The sequence below is a fragment of the Giraffa tippelskirchi genome, chromosome 6 (assembly GCF_054371585.1).
Source record: "Giraffa tippelskirchi isolate mGirTip1 chromosome 6, T2T-mGirTip1v1.2.pri, whole genome shotgun sequence".
In the NCBI taxonomy this organism is placed as follows: Eukaryota; Metazoa; Chordata; class Mammalia; order Artiodactyla; family Giraffidae; genus Giraffa; species Giraffa tippelskirchi.
Genome location: NC_137280.1, coordinates 9,862,697 through 9,883,284, shown reverse-complemented (window position 1 = coordinate 9,883,284; position 20,588 = coordinate 9,862,697). Strand labels below are relative to the sequence as shown.

The 20,588-nt window shown below is 40.5% G+C and overlaps 1 long non-coding RNA gene across 3 annotated transcripts in view; it reads left to right on the top strand.

The window, feature by feature from the left end:
- Positions 1-15,067: 15,067 nt before the first annotated feature.
- LOC145509020 (uncharacterized) overlaps positions 15,068-20,588 on the top strand; it is a 63,808-nt gene continuing 58,287 nt past the window's right edge. For 2 of the 3 annotated variants that reach the window (XR_014055790.1, XR_014055788.1), the window contains exons 1-2: positions 15,068-15,315; positions 16,382-16,499. This is a non-coding gene — a long non-coding RNA (uncharacterized LOC145509020). The remainder of the gene's footprint in view (positions 15,316-16,381; positions 16,500-20,588) is intronic. The other variant, XR_014055789.1, reaches the window with a different exon arrangement.

The following is a 20,588-nucleotide window of genomic DNA, read 5'->3' as shown; positions in this document are numbered from 1 at the left end:
CTGGGTCAAGAATATCCCCTAGAGGAGGGCATGGCAGCCCACTCCAGCATTCTTGCCTAAAGAATCCCATGGCCCGAGAATCCTGGCGGGCTACTGTCCATAGGGTTGCAAAGAGTTGGACACGACTGAAGCAACTTAGCACACAGCACAGCACCTTATAAATACATGACCTATTTTATTTAGATGCATTCTCCCCTCACAACTCCCCATGCCCACCAGATAATAAAATTCAGGTGAGCAGGGCTGTCTGTGTCCTCCAGCAATGTAACTGCAGTATTCTCAGTGCCAGGAACTCAGTGAATGCTGATCGATAAAACATCGCATCTAGGTATGCATTTGTGTATGCATTTATAATCTACTTATTTGTTAATTTTACTTTGTTTTATTGCAGCTTCCCTTTCTCAGGACACACGCAGGAGCCCAAAAAGCCTGAGGCAGAAGGTAGCCTGAATTGGGGTTGTTATTGAACTCAGAATTGCTCTCTTACACTTTCCAACTCCCAATGTCATTAAAGGAAGATCTGGATTCTATCACCTTGTCTTTATACTTCTTCAGACATTTTCAAGAACATCCATAACCCAAATTCTGGGGCATAAAGCTTCTGAGGATCTTAGTGTATTAAAATCCATAGAAATGAGAAGATCCTTATGTATCGTATGAATAAACTTCTATTTCTATTGTAACAAGATGTAGACAAAGGATAGTAATTGACTCTTACATTCTCACCAAACTCATAAAAAGAGTACATATTGGGATATATGTATGAAGGGGAGAAACCTCTTTTTTTTTTTTTACCTCAAACATTAATATATTTTTGTATAGTGAAAAATCAGCACACCAGGACTTTCCTTTAAAGAAAAAAAAATTACTATACAGGAAATACATTAAAATTTATAAAAATATTTTTTAAAGGCTTGAGCCATAGACTTTTCCATGGATATGGGCAGGTTGTATCTTTCAAAGAGAATTAGTTTTTAAAATTCCTGTGATGTTAGTGGGAAATTGCTCACTACTTTGTTCCTCAAATGGCATCCTTGGCTCTTGAGAAAGATTTCTGAAAGCCTTCATTTGATTCCTGACAGCTGTGCATTCTTCCGGGCTGCCAGATGAGACTCTATCTTGTCTAAATGTAAATACCTGGTTACCTGACTCCCTGTCATGGAGGGCAGTTTATTCTTTTTGTAGGAAGCCTTGATTTTACAGAAAGAAGAGACCAAAGGCCTTCATTAGCAGGCAGCCTTCAAACTGTTTCCAGACCCTGTGTTTACTCCTATAGAGCAGACTTTGTTTTCATGCCCAATAAGTTTGAGGAAGCAGTAAAATCGGTCCGGTAAATGGGTCACTGACACGGAGTGGGAGCCCACTCTGGCCTTGCAAAGTACCAGGCTGCTGCTGTGCCCGGAATCTGGGTGGGAGCACACAGCTTTTTCTGAGGCCCAAACAATCAGGCTGCAGGGTGCCCCTCGGCAGGAGGGGGCTGGCGGGAGGAGGAGGGGCTGTGACTTCTTGTGCAATCTTAAGGTCTGGAAGGAGAGAGCCTTAGAAACGCTGCTGATAAAACACACAAGCACACGTCACACACACACACTCATAGAGCCATTACAGGCTTCTTTTCTTTTCCTCTTTCGGTGGTGGGGGGAGCCCAGAGTGAAATGGCACAGTTTATGCTGTCATTTCTGCAGCTCTTCTAGTGAAGGATCTAGGTGTTTCTTCTAATATCTCCTCTGCAACTTTCAAATCATAGTCTTCCTGTGTTAGCTGAAAGCATTAAAACCAGAAATTACCATAATAGTGCTATTTACCCCTCATTTATGGAACTATGAGTGTTATTTTTCCACTGACTTTACAGAAGGCATTTCAACCCGCAGTATTTTTGGTCTGGTTGATGAAACTCAATTGTACTTAAAAAACACAGTTGGGCGTTGTATCCGAAGACTAAGCCAGCAGGCTTGTCATTTCACAAAAGGGACTCCAGAGGTTGCGGTGCCTGTAATCGGAGAGTATTTCATCTGGTGTTTGCGGCTGTGGACTAATGCCTTATTTCACAGCTAATCATCTCCATGTGCTTATGTAATTGGACCAGTGTTTGAAAGAAGACTGCACATTTCAACAGCGCTACAAACTAGATGTAAGAAATTCTATTTCAATTCATGTAAAAACAGACCTCAAAGTGGAGGGTGAGTGAGATATAAACCCTGAAAGTGTTGCTTAGGCTGAACCAAAAGGTTGAAAGAAAAAAGTGATGTGTGTGTACATACACTCCTGAGCACATATGTGATAACCCAAGGTTGTTAGCACAGTTTTACTTCATTGATGTTTTATTCTCAGGCATAGCACTTGGAGACTCTCTGAACTCATGAACAGCCCTGATTACGGTGTTTGTGACAATGCTACAGGGTTTTTGCATTATTTATCCCAGTCTGCTTTACTCATTCAGCTTTCTGGGAATATTTCAGATGGAATCACTAATTAGCACATATGTGGGAACTTCTCAAAGCTGTTTGGCCCCTTCCTCATTACTTTTTAATTTTTTTTTTTTTTTCTATTTGCCTAATGTATGTCAAAGATGAAATTTAGAATGATGGGTTGGGGGAATTTTCAGACTGAAATGCATACATTTCATAGGGAAAACTTTGTCAAGCCAGGGCTTTTTTATATGATCCAAACAAAAAAAGCAATACAGCTTCATCCTAAAGGAGAATGGTATTGGTTTGGTCCATAAGGTGTTCTATAGAGTATTTTATTAGTTAACCTTTAGGAGAGGTTTCTAATATTGCCTCATAAGTATTTTAATAGTCCTGTAAACTATGCTTTTATTTATCAGTGCATATACAGACTCTGTTAGACTACACTGGGGCCTCCTTCGATCACCTTTCCATGCTTTGAATCCTGTACACTGTGAGCACAATATTTTCCCAGTTAGACCACAATCGGTATATGTTAGAACTAATTTTTCTCATTTTGAAACTCTAAGAGCAATTAAGGTCTCTGAATCTTTGCATCTCCTTTTCTGGGTTTCTTCCTATCATTCTATATCAAAATATAAATTAGTTCCCATATCATATAGTAAATACATAGCACAAAATATGAATTCATAGGCAATGGCATCTTTAAGATGTCAAAACAATCTGGGTGCAGTCAGAAAAAAAAACCACTAAGAGAAAGAAACTCATGTGTGCATGCTAAGTTGCTTCAGTCGTGTCTGACTCTTGCTGATTCTATGAACTGTAGCCCACCAGGCTCCTCTGTCCATGGGACTCTCCAGGCAAGAATACTGGAGTGGGTTTCCCTGTCCTCTGCCGGGGATCTTCCTGACCCAGGGATCGAACCCGAGTCTTCTGCGGCTCCTGCATTGCAAGCAGATTCTTTACCTCTGAGCCACCTGGGAAGCCCAAGAAACCCACAGAGGTTTTTAAAAATGAATGATCAAAATAAAACAGATCTCTTAACCAAAAAATCCAGACTTGGTAAAACTATATTGAATCAGGTATATGTTATTTTTTGAGTCATATAAGTATACTAAAAATATATTTTGTTAGTAAAGCAACAGTGTGTGAGTGTGAATCACTGGATTGTGTCTTTATAGGAACTTGCCATACAGCCTTTACTTTCTGAAGAACTCAGTGTAACTATGTTGAAAACCACCAGTGTTCTCTGCAGAAGTTCAAAAACAGTCTTTTAGATGGTGCTTAACTTCAGATATAAAATGTATAGTCATGCAGTCAAGTAGCCAAGTTAAAAATGTCATCTAGAGGTTCTAATAAATGATATTAATTGAAAAGTTTTTTAAAACTTACTGCCCTAACTTCTTTTGCATTATATTTCAGGTGTCCTAAAATCTACTCTTTAAAGCTTAGTTAGGAAAAGAGACAAGGTTTGCGTATCTGGGAAATGGACAGCATATGGATTCATCTTACATGCCAGTTCCAATCTTTGAGAGTGGCAGTCTGCAGACTTAGCAGGAAAGTGTGCTGGGATCTAGAAGCAGTATCTGTAATTGTTACAGTAAGGAGTTTGTGGCAGCAACAATACACATGCCAAGCATGCCATCCCTCCTCTCAAAAGTTACACTCAGTTGTGCAAGCTTGCTATTTTAACAGCTGATTTACAGATGAGAAAGCTACGTAGCATTTTGTTCCAAACTTAAGCTAATTCAAGATGCTCTAAATCTGTTCTGTCAAATATAGCAGCCATCAGCTAAGGGTGGTATCGAGCGCTTGAAAGGTGTAGCTAGTACAAGTGTAGGTATATTGAAACTATAAAAATACATATTGAGTTTCAAGGACTTAGTATGAAAAAGGTAAATATCTTACTAATATTTTTATATTGCTACATAGTGAAATGATATTTTTAATATATTGAGTTAAATTATATCATTAAAATTAATTTCATCTATTTCTTTTTACTTTTTAAAAATGTGGCTATTAGAAAACTTAAAATTACATGGGTGACTTACCTTTCTGTCTCGTGTTATATTTCTGTTGGATCATGTTGCTCTGTATTAACAAGTCTTCTCATCTTTCACTACCTCTAATGTTTAAATAGTTTCAACTTTAAAGATAGATTATGGTTTCTTTTCTATAACTGTAGAAATTCTTCATGTTTTTAAAGATATTTAACATATTTTCCATAAAGCATTACTATATGCCTTTGGACCTTTGCTCTCCCTTGTTGGGAATGTCAGTCTACCCTTGCCCAGCCACCTGGTGGCAGACCATGTATTTTTCAAGACCTGTCTCTGGTATCACTGTGATATAAAGCCTAAAATTAAAGTTCAGCATTATGAAGGGCTTTGGTGTCTGGTGAAACTGAGAAGGCCTCCAATGGTCTCCTCCAAGATGCCCTCCATATTCTGCTGCTATAGATAAACTCCCCCAGACAAATAACCTTCCTTATCAAGTGGACAATGTAGTATATGCTTAACTCTGAGTAGTGGGTTTCAATCCCTTGCCAGTCACAGAGCTACTGAAACAAGCCAATCACAGCCTCTTGTGGGAACCTGGGGCATCTCACCCTCTTGGTACTACAAAGCTTGCCTCTCACAGTCACTGGTGGTTCACTTCACTCCAGATTCCAGGCATAATGTGACCCTGCACAGCCTATGATATCCTCTTCCTCTCCCAGGATGTGAGTACTTGTGACTAATAAACTGCTGTCTGTCTCTCCTGTCTAGTGGTCAGTGTTGCGTGCTTGGCCGTCTCCTTGACCTTAGGGTGGAATCTCTCTGTCATCAACAGAGTGAATAGAAGGTGATTAAAGCAATTGTGTTTGCTCATAAGCTATACTCCTCTCTCAAGGGAGAGCTGACCATCCTCTTTCCTTCATCACACTTAGTGCATATCTTTATCTTGGTGACCAGTCCCCTCATTTGCAATAATTTACTTCTACGTCTGTGTCCTTCTATTAGAAACTAAAAGGTGATGGTAGGAACAATTTCTCAGGCTTTTATATTTCTGGTTCTGATGACAGTGCCTGGTATACTCAGTAAATGTTTGATGAATAAATGGATTTTGAAAACCATTACATAGCTTGTGCTGGTATTAGGAATTTCTTACTTTTGAGCGCAAATAACTAAAATGAAATTTTATCAGTCTAATAATTGCCTGTAGAGGGGTAGGGGAGGTATCTGCTTTAGGCTACAATTTGATGAGGAAGGGAGGGAGTCATTTGAGGTAGAGAGACAAGAACTAGTGGCTTATACCTTCTCCACTTGGAAACTCTGAGTAGTAGAAAGCAAAGAATGAAATGACCTGGGGAATCAATTCAGAGAACTAGCATGTAAATCACAATTGTTTTTTTAACCACAATCTGCTTTTCAGGGAACCATAGTTTAAATAAACAGATATTCTTTTTCAATTTAAAAACAAGGAAAATGTTCAGTGTGATTATGGATAACTCAAACTTGTTTGAAAGGAGAGGAAGTCCATATCAGTGGAGGTAGGAGACCCAGAGTAGATGAGCATTTGGGTGGGAGAACAATGAGATAAATCTAATCTCGTAGCACTGGATTGAATCCAGTGGATTTGGCAAGACAGGGCCTATAATTGAGAAAGCTCTTACAAGGCTAAGTCTTGCTCTGAAGTTCCCATGATGCTTGCACTACAGGGACATTAAGACCTGCAGAGCCACGGGTGGAAAGAATCATGCTGAATCAGTCTGCATCCTTGCCGTTGGCCTGCTCCAAGGCTGGACATCTGGTCTCCCTCTGCTCCTCCATAGACTTTACCCAGAAGACAGGAGGAGCATGCAAGGCCAAGAGCACCGCAGGGCTGCTGTGTCTCAGTTCTCTCAAATGTTCCCAGTTGATGAAAAAGTGATGGCAAATTGTCCCCTTATAACCTGATTTTCTTCCATTACTTATCGAACAAACTGGACCTCTCCAATTAACAATAAAAAGTAATTGAAACTTTAAGATAAAGTATGAAGATTTACTTAACTGCATTGGAAATTGTTATTAAGATAGCTCCTTTTTTTTTAATGTCAGCATGTACTGATTAACTCCAACTACCTTGTTAAGAAAGCTATTTCCTTTTGTTTCTTATTTTTATCTACATATATATTTTGGTGTTGAATTGTCCTACCCTCCACATAATTAATATAATAGTAGACTGCAGGTTGTTTTTAATGGCCTCACATAGCAACAATCGCTTTTATCGTCTGTCTCTAAATGGTTTCAGAATCTGGCTGGTCTATGGCCATAAGTCTGGACTCACCATTTTATAATGGAACTGATTCTATAGTCGGGAGGATGTGGCAAAATAATAAGCACACCCTAGAAGCCAGGAGGGATTTAGTAGCTGGGCTCTTCTCTGGCCAAGTTTCAGTTCCAAAACAGTCTGTTTCACTGATATTCATGGCCTTGGGCCCTATGGATCTTCAGGGTTCAGAAGACAGAATTCACGGTTTATATCTCTCAGCTTCAGTTTATATCTCAGTCTGCAGACTGTCCCAGAGAAGGCAATGGCACCCCACTCCAGTACTCTTGCCTGGAATATCCCATGGAGGGAGGAGCCTGGTGGGCTACAGTCCATGGGGTCGCTAAGAGTCGGACACGACTGAGCGACTTCACTTTCACTTTTCCCTTTCAGGCACTGGAGAAGGAAATGCCAACCCACTCCAGTGTTCTTGCCTGGAGAATCCCGAGGACGGCGGAGCCCGGTGGGCTGCCATCTATGGGGTCGCACAGAGTCGGGCACGACTGAAGCGACTTAGCAGCAGCAGCAGCAGCAGACTGTCCTCCATTTAGAATTAAATTAACTTGAGAAGAGAGTGCAAGTACCTTGTTTGAAAATCTTTCTGACTTACCTAGTGATTTAATTTTCAACCCAGATATGATTTGTCTTCCCTGTTGGATTGTGTCTGCTTTTCATTTTCTGGGTGTTGTTCACAAGCTCCTGGGACATTGCAGGGGGCTGCTAGCAGAGCAACAGCAGACCTCGGAAGGCCAGGCCCCATGCATACTTTGTAACTTCAGAGTCACAGGACTGGCCTCCTCATCTGCTGTGATTGCTCTGGCTTCAAGAAGGAAGGCATGTTTTCTGTTCTGCAAAGCATCTTGCATTATTTTTTAAACATTTTGCCTTTGATACATACCCAAGCACACACATTTCCCCCTTAATTTTTAAACCCACGTACACTTCAAGGGAAATTGAATCCATATGTTTCTGATTCATTTACACACAACTCATCAAAATGTTGTTTTAAAAGAACTAAACTCAAATCCCACAGGGGCTAAGCAGGATTCAGACTTGGCTGAAGCCTCTCCTGTCCCTGGTCATGGCTGAATGTGGGCAAACCAAACTCGAGTGAAATCAGAACCCTCACACATCCCAGAACTTGCACGAACAACACCTCTCTTTGAGGTGCAGCTGGAACATGGTGACTTCTGAGCCTGCAGTCAGCTTTCATGTGCAGAGATGCCATGGCCTGTGTTTGCTTTAGTCCAGACTGTGTGAAGAAAATGAAAAGATAAAGTCGGTCTTTACATCGTTCTGGTCAAATCGGTAAGATCCAAAATCTTCTAGGGAGACTATTTGTGTACCTTTTCTGCCCGATTGTGGACTCATAAAATCATGGAGCTGGCAGGGACCCCTGCAAGTTCATTTTTCTGCCCTCAAACAGGCCTCACAAAATTCCTAAACAAACAGCAAAGCTATTTCAATTACTACCACAAATAACGTTATATAGCAAAGGCTAGTTCTGACTTCCTTCTAGGTAATTCTGACCAAAGCTCAACAACTCTCAATGTCAATAAATTCATCAAATTTAGGTATATATATAAAACTTTTGTATACTTGCCCTCAAAGAAACTCTTGGGGTTCCACTAGTTCTTAGATAATGAACTACAAAATTATCCCACTGTCCAATTTGGTTCACAATCACCATTGAAACCAGTGAGGAGACTGGCAGGGCAGCCAGCAGTGAGAGGCTCTGACTGTGGTTAAGGACTGTTCCTTTTGCCTGAATGGATCAGGAACCTTGGTTGAAAGAGCGGTCAACATCTAGACATTTCCACCATGAAAATTTCCAAAGCAATCAGAGCATAAGAAACAGTATTTGGGGTTCCATTCTCCCATACTGGCACCACTGAAAGGTGAGCCAGGTGACAGAGATGCACAGAGGTGAGCAGAAATTACTAAGCCTCCTCTAGGGCTCAGGACTCTGAAAGCAAGCCATTTGCTGTTTGACAGAGGGGCTCCCAAACACGGTGGACTCTGACTGATATTCTAAAAGAAAGGGTGAGCTTTCCAATAGATGTTTTGATTAATGTCAATTAATGTAACTACTCTGAAATGGTGAAGCCTCATTAGTATCAAGAAGTTCTGTTAGTTGGCATCAAAATGACATCAGGCATTCAGCTAAATTCCTGCCTTCCCAGGGGCAACCAGCCTGCTCAATCTGCCTGGGGCTTTTGGCTCTACAATCTCTCCCCACATTAAACAAGTGAATTCTGGCACTCTGGTGGGTTCGCAAACCCTGACAGATGTTTCTTTACAAAAACACGCAGGCCCAACATCCCTTGAAAACCTGAAACGCATGATACTCTCTCTCTTTTTGAAATTTCTCCATATTGTTTATTTACTTATTTTTGCTAAATGCTAAAAAACTATTATGTCAAGCTTGGCCCCAAAATAACACTATGGATGTATTGCGGGACTTAAAAAATTTGTTGATTGTTTTTTAACTTTTCTCTCAGTTACTTAAGTGTTGCAACAGTTTAGTGGTCATAGACTATTCCTCTGGGTGATTCTTTTCTGGTATCCTATTATGACCTAAATTTATTATGACTGGCTGGTTAATGTAGCTGAAAATAAAAGTACAGCAGGGCAAATAAAAGTATCACAAGGGCACACTCTGTATAGGCTCTAGAAGGCAGATTTTGAAATCAGCTGAATCTCATGGCAACTGTATTAGAAATGAAACAGGTTCATTCCTGAGTATCCAGAATCTGTCAAGTAGCTATCTTTCCCACAAGATCTTAGTGTGATCAGGATATAGCGAGGCATGTAATTTGTCTCCCAGCCTTGCATCTGAAGAGTTCTACTGCTAAAACATATCAGCAATTATGACACATGGTACTCTGCTATATGCACTGCCTTATTCTTAGCATGTTATTTACATTATCTGATTAGATGAAGACAAACAGGTGAAGTGAGCATCATATCACAGCCATTATACAGATGAGGACACTGAGGCTGAGAAGAGTAGGGGCCATTTATCCAAGACCATAGGGCTAGTAACTGAAAGATTCAGATCGAAGCTCATCTGATTGAATGCCTTCAGGGAAATGAACAATAAAAATGAAATGAAAGAAAATGGCCTCAATACTATTTACTATATTTTATTTGAAAACACTGTATAAGAAAAAAGGACTTGTGCAAAGGTTGGGTATTCTGTTTTGGGTGAATATCACATGGTGAATAGCCAGGATGTAGCTCGGCAACCACTTCCTCTGTGATGTCCTCCTTGGTGTCCAGAAGTGCACACTCTTTCTCCTCTACAGAGTAATGTCTTCTTTCCTTTTACAGTATCCTTGCTGGGCTGGGGGGCTTCCCTGATGACTCAGCGGGTAAAGAATCTGCCTGCAAGGCAGGAAACTCAGAAGATGTGGGTTCAGTCCCTGGGTCAGGAAGATCCCCTGGAGAAGGAAACGGCAACCCACTCCAGTATTCTTGCCTGGATAATCCTAAGGACAGAGGAGCCTGGCAGGCTATAGTCCATGGGGTCGTAAAGGGTCAGACATGACTGAGCAACTAACACTTTCACTTTCACTGCTGGGCTGTATCTTTGCTCCTAGGTCTTTCTCCGCTGCCAGACTGTCTTGCCCTCCAGGGAAGGGACTGGGGTCCTGCAGTGTTCTCAGTGCCTGGCAGAGTGCTCAGCACAACATGGATGGCTTCCCATGGGGATACAGTGAACTACACTGGACTGAAGAGCTGATCAACAGCCCACAAAGCATCAGGGAAGCAGACAAGCAAGAACATGGTCTCAAGGTTTTTGGTGTTAAATCAGCAAAAATTGAGAGTTAATTATACTGGAGACTTTCTTGAGATGGAAACCAGTGAGAGACATTTATGACTCAGTTCAGTTCAGTTCAGTTGCTCAGTCATGTACGACTCTTTGTGACCCCATGGACTGCAGCACACCGGGCCTCCCTGTCCATCACCAACTCCCAGAGCTTACTCAAACTCATGTCCATTGAGTCAGTGATGCCATCCAACTGTCACCCTCTGTCGTCCCCTTCTCCTCCTGCCTTTGATCTTTCCTAGCATCAGGGTCTTTTCCAATGAGTCTGTTCTTCGTCGCATCAGGTGGCCAAAGTATTGGAGTTTCACCTTCAACATCAGTCCTTCCAGTGAACACCCAGTACTGATCTCCTTTAGGATGGACTGGTTGGATCTCCTTGCAGTCCAAGGGACTCTTAAGGGACTTCTCTAACACCACAGCTCAAAAAGCATCAGTTCTTCGGGGCTCAGCTTTCTTTATGACTAGTTTAACTTAATTACACTTATGACTAGTTTAGCATAATTATTTTTCCATTGAAAAAAAAAGCTTTGTAAGTGATGTGGAGGTTTACTACTGGGAAAGGGAGGAGTTAGTAAAATCAAATATTCCTGAAACTTTCATTTAAAGGAAAAAAGTTGACAAGAACCCTCATTGTTGACTTAAATTATTTTTTAATATTCTATTACATGAATACAAAAAAGTATTTGTAGTTTTGTATTTCTTATACTTAGGCTCTAATAAAGCTATAAAATCAAACTGAATTCTCAAATGAAAGATACACCAAACTTAAAAAATCTGAGCAATCTAACTTAACATTAACTTAGGTGATTGATGATATTTTGCTGAAACAAAAAGAGTGTTCATAGCAAGAATTTGGCCCTGCTGGCCACGATGTAATTCATTCTGCTGGTGATACGGGGAGCTCGGTATCCACGGTCATGGCCATGGAGGCTGTGAAATATCAAGGAAGACACAGTTGTCTCCTAACCAGGATGTGCAGACTGGACCTTGGGCGGCCAAGACATGCCAGGGTTGGAGGCCAGGCAAAGCCTTCTTGGTCCACGGGCTCCTCACGATCAGGGCCCACACAGTGGGGAGTGCTCCCTTCTAATTCCTGACCGAGAGAACACGGTCCTGGAAGTCAGTGCTCTTCAAGTGGGTGTCTGTCCCTTAGGCTCCAGCTCCCCAGGGACCCCCTCACCAGCGCCTGCCTGAGATCCCAGGCTGTCTTCTTTTACTTCCCCAGGAGAAATTCAGAAAACCCTTAGTAAGTCTTCTGGACTTTCTTCTGCAGGGGTATCTGACAGCTGGTAATTGAGAGCGGCTGAAGTGTACAGTGTTTAGGACACTGTGCGGAAGAGTATAGTGCCTGGGGCACTGGCTTTGGAGACATGCTCTCTGCATTGTGTCTCAGGGTGTATACTGGTAGCTAGAGGGCACTGGGCAAATTCCAGAAGGGCTTTGGGCCTATCTTGTCTATAAAGCACCTCTCAGAGTCATTCTGAACATTAAATGAGTAAAGTGCCTAGAATAGGGCCAGGCACTGCTCATAGATGCTCAATAAAAAGCTATGTTATTGTATTTTCATAACTTGGGGTTTCCTCTTTTCATGAAAAAAAAAAAAACAGAGATGTAAATATTCTAATTTCTACAGCTAGGGGACCCTCTGTGCTGAGATTCTACGATGCTGGCTCCTTTCTATGGGACCAGTCATGGGATGTGGCATTGAATTTGGGGTAATTTTCAGCAGCTGGCCTAGAGTGGCAGGCCAAGGGAACCCCCATGAGTAGGGATCTGTAACAGCCTCAGGGAAGCCCTGTGTAATAAGGCGGATTTTTACCACATAGGCCACCAGCCTTTGAGTCCTGTTGCACACGTTGCTGGTGGAGAGGCTTAGGACGTGGCCACATGTAGTAAACTTTAGGGAATTTTGCCATTCCAGAAGTGGGGCACAGAGAGGCATTGGAGCAACTCAGACCATTTTCTTTTCCACTCACACCAGCCAAAGGGGTGTGTGGCCAGTAGGGCTCGTGTGTTTTGCCATATCAATCATGTCTTCCCAGAGTCCTGAACACTGTGAGGATGGGTAGCTTGTGATCTTTTGTTAGACTATAAATACCCAAAGGAAATGGCAGCCCACTCCAGTACTCTTGCCTGGAAAATCCCATGGATGGAGGAGCCTGGTAGACTACAGTCCATGGGATCGCAAAGAGTTGGACATGACTGAGCAACTTCACTTTCACTTTTCACTTTCAAATACCCAAAACAAAAATTTTGCCATTTTAACCATTTTTAAATATCCAGTTCAATGGCATTATGTACATAAACAATAACATGTAACCATCACCGCTGTCTAGTTCCAGCACATCTTTTATCCTCCCACACAGAAACCCCATAACTGTTCAACAGTCACCCCCCACTTCCTCTTTCCCTTAGCCTCTGATACCCACAAATATGCTGTCTGTGCCTCCATGGATTTCCCATTTCTGGTTACTTCCTATGAATGGAATCATACAATAGGTAGTCTTCCCTCTCTACTATCCTCCCCATAGCATAATGTTTCCAAGGTTCAACCAATTCGTAGTATGTATCAATACTTCTCTCCTTTTTATGGCTGAATAATGTTCCACTGTATGGATGTACTACATTTAGTTTATCCAGTCATCATGGTTGGGTCTGTGGGAAACCAGCCAATCTTTCTCCTAAGACAAAACCAGCCCATGGTTGCCAGGTGTGCCCACTATTTCTACACCTTCCAAAGTTTTAAAAATTTCAGGAAATTTACATGTTTTGGGATATTTCCTAATACTTGAATGCTGTCTATGATTTTAAATTTTTAGGAAAGCCACAGTATGGACCATGTTGTATACCAAAAAAAGAAACTTTAGGTAAGACCTGGCTCTTGGGCAACAATTTATGAGTTCTGGTCTATCTTTTAAATAAATAGCCTCTTCTAGTGATATATTTAGTGCCATTTGTTTTTCTTTTTACTATCAGATAGAGTTTTCAATCATCTCCCCATGTAAATGACTAAATTTTTGTTCAGTTGCTAAGTCTGGTCCAATTCTTTGTGGCGCCCATGGACTGTAGCACACCAGGCTTCCTTGTCCTTAACTATCTCCCTGAGTTTGCTCAAACTCATGCCCATGGATTTAGTGATGCCATCTAACCATATCATTCTCTGTGGCCCCCTTCTCCTCCTGCCTTCAATCTTCAGAGTCTTTTCCAGTGAGCCGTTTCTTCACATCAAAGTATTGGAGTTTCAGCTTCAACATCAGTCCTTCCAATGAATATTCAGGATTGATGTCCTTTAGATTGACTGATTTTATCTCCTTGCTGTGCAAGGGGCTCTCAAGAGTCTTCTCCAGCACCAGTTTGAAAACATCAATTCTTTGGTGCTTAACCTTCTTTATGGTCCAAGTCTCACATCTGTACATAACTACTGGAAAAACCATAGCTTTGACTGTACAGAATTTTGTCAGCAAAGTGATTTCTCTGCTTTTTAATATGCTGTCTAGGTTTGGCGTAGCTTTTCTTCCAAGGAGCAAGCATCTTTTAATTTCATGACTTAATATAGTACCTGTAATATAAAGCAGATGTAATTTTTGTAGTGAAAGTTCTGGCTAACCTTTGGGTTCTGTGGACAATCACAAAAATCATCAATGCTTATTAAGAACTTATCTATTTAGACAAAAGAGATCAAAACCCTGCTCTGGTGTGCTTTGTTCAAAATAGATGCTGTTGACTAGTCCCAGCACAGTCTTTGGTACAATCCAATTGACACCCTTCTACTTTCAGAACACAGTACATGACACAGGCAGACAAGCAAACATAATTAAACACTGGCCCAGATAGAATTTTCCTTAATTAGTTGTGAGTTTCTATAATAAAAATACCTGGAGATTTATCTGACTTCAAAGTCCCATTAAAGCTGTGCTGCTTTTGTTGCTTTGAAAATTTGGGAGTTTAGGACTCCTTGCCTCATGTTTCTTAATGATGATAATTATATGATATGCTTAAAAGTGCTTTTGATCCTGGCCTCTCAAAGCACTCGAGTGAAGCATCAATTCTCTCAACCCCACTCTGAGGCAGGCCTTCCTTGTTTACAGCAATGTGTGCTGACATGGATGTCACGGCTATTGCTGCTTCAGAGAGAATCTGCCAAGAGCATCAGTGAAAATGCACAGTTATACATCTAACCTCTCCAGATTTAATATTAATCTGTGGGAATAATTGTAACACATCGCATCTTTATAGTGTTTTATATAGCCTTTCATCTCATTTAACAAAAACAAAAAATCCATAGAAGAAGCAAATGATACAGTACCCCCTGCACCTGTAGACTGGGTAATGGAATTTTATTCTTTCTTTTCCTTTTCCCTTTTCTAGTGGTTTCTCAGAAACCAGTTCACTAGCCAGGTGACAGGTGTTTTGGTTAAATCTCAGGCTAAAAGGAGCAATTCTCTACCTTTCCTACACTTCCTCAACTGTTGATGAAATAATTCAGAGGACAATGGGTTTCTTTATGTATCTGTAACCGATTTTTCTCACTTTGTATCTTGCTAGAATGTTAGCATCTAGTGTTTCTTCATCCATGGGGCAGGCTACAGATAGAAATTGTGCACACTCAGTTACTTAGCTGTGTCTGACTCTTTGTGACCCTGTGGACTGTAGCCCATGGCTACCAGGTTCTTCTGTCCATGGAATTCTCCAGGCAAGAATACTGAAGGGGGTTGCCATTTCCTAAAACAGAGAATCTTCCTGACCCAAGAATCAAACCTGTGTCTCTTGGGTCTCCTGCACTGACAGGTAGGTTCTTTACCTTTGTGCCACCTGTGAAGCCCAGATAGAAATTAAAAGTTAGGAAATTCAACCTTGGTTCTGATACAAGCGTTCCAAAGGAGTAAACACTCTCGTGAACAAGTTAAAGTGAAGTGAGAGTCTCTTCTAGATGCCACTTCAATTTATATATCTCTTTACCTAAAATGATTGAATAAATTTTAGATTTGAACAGATGGCCCACGAGTCTGATTTTGAGAGGCCTCTCGAGATGCATATAGAAGAGAACTTGATATTTCGACTTTAAGAATAAACACAAAGAATACACTCCCTGGTTGACTATTAGATCCTAGGGTATCATGCCTTCACCCTGTTACTACCTCAGAAACAGTGAGGATTAGAATTCAGTGACCACTAGTGACTATTAAAGCCACATGTAACTGTGAACTTCTAGTGTGTTTGAAGAGATATTTGATGTCATCACAGCACTTATTTTATGGACCCAGATTCATGGCGAAGCTACAGAATCAAAGAAAACAAACAGCTAAATAAGCAGAATACAATGAAACAACCAAAAATCAAGGGTGGGAGGTAGGAGAAAAGCTCGAGAGGGAGGGGCGCATGTATAAATATGCTTAATCCACACTTATGTAAGGCTGAAATCAAACCAATATTGTAAAGAAATTATTCTTCAATTAAAAAAAGATAAATTAAGGAAAAGAAAAAAATTGCTAATATTAGACTGAGTAGCAATGTGGTTGTCTTAATTACACTGAACATCCATATAAAATATACATTTTTATCTTAAAGACCCTGGTGTACTATTTTTTCCATTTGGTGAATGGGTTTATAAAGTTTAGGAGAGAGAAGAACAGCTAATATGTATTATACTGTTTCCTATGTGCCAGAATTGTTCTGAGGTCTTCAGATGCAATTTTTGCATTAGCCTTACAAATGTAGGTGTTGTTTTTCTAGTTTAGAGAGGCAGAAACTGAGATTCAGAAAGGTTAACTAACTTGCCAGAAGACAATGTTAATAAAAGAGCCAGAACTATTACTCAAAGCTTTCTGAAGTCAAAGCTCATGTTCTTATCCAGCAGATTATTCCGCCTAGAGGATGCAATTTTAAACGGAAGACAGGGGACTTGGAACCAATAATGCTAGCATGAGACAAATCCATCTCATCACCTCATATATTGCTCCTTCTGTGAAGAGGTAAACACACACACAAACAGACACACACACACAGAAAGAGAACCAGAGAAAGAGACAGGCCATAGCAGTATATTATGTAAGTCTGGGAAGGCTTTATGTTTTAGCCAAGGGTTTTAAAGATATCACAGTGGGTGTTAAATGGGTACTCAAAATATAGCCAGTAGACAAGCATTAGACATAGTAATATGCGTATAAATTTTTAAAATTGCTTGGTCATTGTGGTCTTTAAAAAAGCAAAGCCCTGTGTTAGCAAAGATTACTTAAATTTTGGAGATAAGGCATATGCAAGTCCTCACGTTGTTATACTGGAGCATTGTTTAACAGGCTTCCTTAAAGGTAAAATCTTTGTTTTACCTCCTGTCTACTGCTGGTTAGGGCCCAAACTCTGTGAAGATATGTCAACTTGGAGAGTCTCTTCAAGAGACATGTAAATGATTCTGTCCACAGGGTAGATTAACCCCAAAGGTTATTTTATTGTCCTGATGGACATTAACCAGGTTTGTCTCTTACTTAGCAAACTTACTTAAATGTGACTTACTCAAATTTGCCTCTGAACCAGCTTTACCAGCCTGCTAGTTCCCTCATTAACAAGTCAAAAGAAATTTTGATATGTGCTAACTTTTTATTTACAAATAGCAGTCAATCTTTTTCACTTGTTACAAAATTAAACTTTGACACCCGAGAAGGCTGAATAAGTGAACCGGATAAATCTGAAATAGGAATTTGTTGTTGTTGTTCAGTTGCTCAGTCATGTCCGACTCTTTGCGACTCCACAGACTGCAGCGCGCCAGGCTTCCCTGTCCTTCACCATCTCCTGGAGCTTGGTCAAACTCACGTCCATTGAGTTTCTCGTCGTCTGTTGTCCCCTTCTCCTCTTGCCTTCAATCTTTCCCAGCATCAGGGTCCTTTCTAATGAGTCCGCCCTTCATATCAGGTGGCTAAAATATTGGAGCTTCAGCTTCAGCATCAGTCTTTCCAACGAATATTCAGGGTTGATTTCCTTTCAGACTGAAATAGGAATAAGACAGATCTAACACATAAGACTCCAGATAAATAAAAGGTAGGTAATCAGGTACATTAGAAACCACTTGAACCTTATAGTTTAGACTCCAGTATGAAGCAAACTTCCATGTCTGCTTGGGCAGGAACTAGCTGGAGAAGCTGGCAGGGTCTGGTATGTCCAGTGTGTCCCAACAGAAGAGGCAGACTGAACTTCTAGTTTCCTTTCCAGGCACTCTAAAGAGGAACAAATTATACTTCTACCATCCCTTACCCACGAAAGCAGAATCGATCAGAATGAGGCTGACGTTTTGCTTGTATTCCAATGAAGAGGAAGAAAATATCGAGTTGTTTCAGGAAGTTGAAGGTCACGTTACGCCAGCAGTTATCTGCAAGGATCTAGGTGCTATGTTTTAGATAAGTGTTTCTTAACTAAGATGTGTGGCCCATGGGTGAGCAGCAATTACCCTCCTAAATGACTATAGACTGATCCAAAAATATCAGACATTTTCAGAGTGTGGATGATATGTAAATCTTTAGATTTCTCTTTTATATATGGCTAAGACTACGTGACAGAAGCCTATAGTGTTTCAATATCAAAAACAAGATTAGATTTGCCAGAGTTCACTAAGGTCTCAAAGTTGAATACGTATTGCACATGTTCAGAAATATGTAAGCTCTGTGAGAGAAAGGACTTGGTTTTCTTCCCTGTTCTGTCCCCAGCATCAAGAAAAATGCTTGATGCACCTACAAGACACTTGATTAATATCTGGTTACATACTGAAATATTCGAACAAATGGCAGCTCCTTCTTCACAGGTGCATAGGCATCAAGTCAATTTAATTTCTCACAATTTGGGGGAAGGATACAATGTTATTATTACATCAAGAGTTTGTTGTGATTTTCAATTGATGCTAATCTTGCCTTAGAATTATAAATTGCTGTTAGCTTAGCTCATCATTACTAATTTTAGTAAGATGTCGGTTGTTTGGCTAACCCTACAATATGTAGCTCTGCACATTTGCATCAACATTATTTTGGTCTATAATTTTCCAATAACTACATTTGAAGGCATGCCTGCAGTGAGTTCCAGAGGAATCGTCTATACATCTAGAGACAAAGCAGACACACGCACACATTATTTGCCCAAAGATGCTGCCTTCACTCATCATGTGCTATCTATACATTTGCTCTATTAAATAAAATGTATTATCACAATAAATGTAACAAAGGTACCAGATTATTTTTAACTTTATGTCACTGTTTTATAATATAAAACTGCATGTAAGCTTAAAAATAACTTGTGAATTTTGTTTATCATCTTTTTTTCTTGACCGCTGGGTTCCTTATTTATTTACTTATTTTTAATTTTTATTGAAGTATAGTTGATTTATAATACTCGGCTAGTTTCAGGTGTACAGTAAAGTGATTCAGTTATACATATATACATATGATGTGTATGGGGCATCCCTAGGGGCTCAGATGGTAAAGAATATGCCTGCAATGCAGGAGACCTGGGTTTGATCCCTGGGTCGAGAAGATCCCCTGGAGAAGGGAATGGCAACCCACTCCAGTATTCTTGCCTGGAGGATTCCATGGACAGAGGAGCCTGGTGGGCTACAGTCCAAGTCCGTGGAGTCGCAAAGTGTTGAACATGACTGAGCAACTAACACTTCACTTTTCTTTACAGGTTATTACAAGATATTGAATATAGTTTCCTGTGCTATACAGGTCCTTGTTGGCTATCTGTTTTATATCTAGTAATCTGTATATTTTAATCTCAGACTCCTAATTTATCCTTCAGTGTCCTCCTTACCCTTTTATATTCATAAGTTTGCTTTCTATGTTCATGAGTCTGATTCTGTTTTGTAAATAAGTTCATTTGTATCTTTAATTTTAGATTCCACATATAAGCAACATTATATGATGTTTGTCTTTCTCTGTCTGATTTACTTCACTTAGTATGATAACTTATAGGTCCATCCATGTTCTGCAAATGGCATTATTTTATTCTTTTATTCACTGAAAGTTAGGAATGGAGGGCATGAGTCTTCGTCCCACCTAAGCAATTCATGTTCACCAAAGGAGTGAGAATCCCTCTTTCACAGCCCAATGCTTATGGGTTAGTCACTTGTCACAAGCACCAGCTAAAGAGCCACCAATCTTCAGAGAACACCTCCAAGTTCACCATCCTTCTATCTAACTCAATCCCTCTTTTACTCACTTCCTAGATCTGCTTTCACAAATCACCACAAACTGGGTGGCTTAAAACATTAGAAATTTATTTTCTGACGGTCCTGGAGGCTCAGTGTCTCATCTGAAGGTCTTGAAGCCTTCTTCCTAGAGGTTTAGAGGAAGAATCTATTCCAGGTTTCTCTCCTGGTGAGGCTGATGCTAATCTTTGACTTTCCTCAACTCAGACACATCACGCCTGTCTCTACTCCTGTATCCTATGGTGTTCTCCCCTGGATGTCTGAACCCCTCCAGTACCCTCTGCCCACACATCTAATGTGGAACTATGTTGCACAGAGTAGGCCCGGAACAAATGTCTGCTGGCATGATTTAGTGTCCCCTAAAGTCTCCAAATAATATTTTTTTTATTTGAAAGAATCAATACTGCAGTATGACTGCTCCCCAAATGACTATTAATCACAAAAATGCTAAGGCTTTACACATATATATTTACATATTTCACTGAAAATAGCGATTCTAATGGCTGCTGGACAAGACAAAGCATGTGTTATTGGTCCATTAACATACTTCTGTGTCGGTTGGTGCTTCACAAGGTCCCCAAAGGCATGCATGATGGCCCAGTCACAGGACACATCCTACTGTATCTTTTTGTGTAATTGCGTTCCAGACAAATCAGGTTAAACCATATATACTGCTTCTTAAATTGTGGCTTAAGAGCATTTTTATTTCTTATGTTCACTGATACTTTGAAGGATGTCTAAGTTCATCTAAATGAATCTGTCAAGAACCCAGAGAGTGGCTACAGGGGTGAAGTTGGACCTTAGCTGATTGCCTTCCGTATGTCAATCAATGTGCACAGAGCCTAGATGCTTTTTTAATGAAAGTTACTAAGATTCT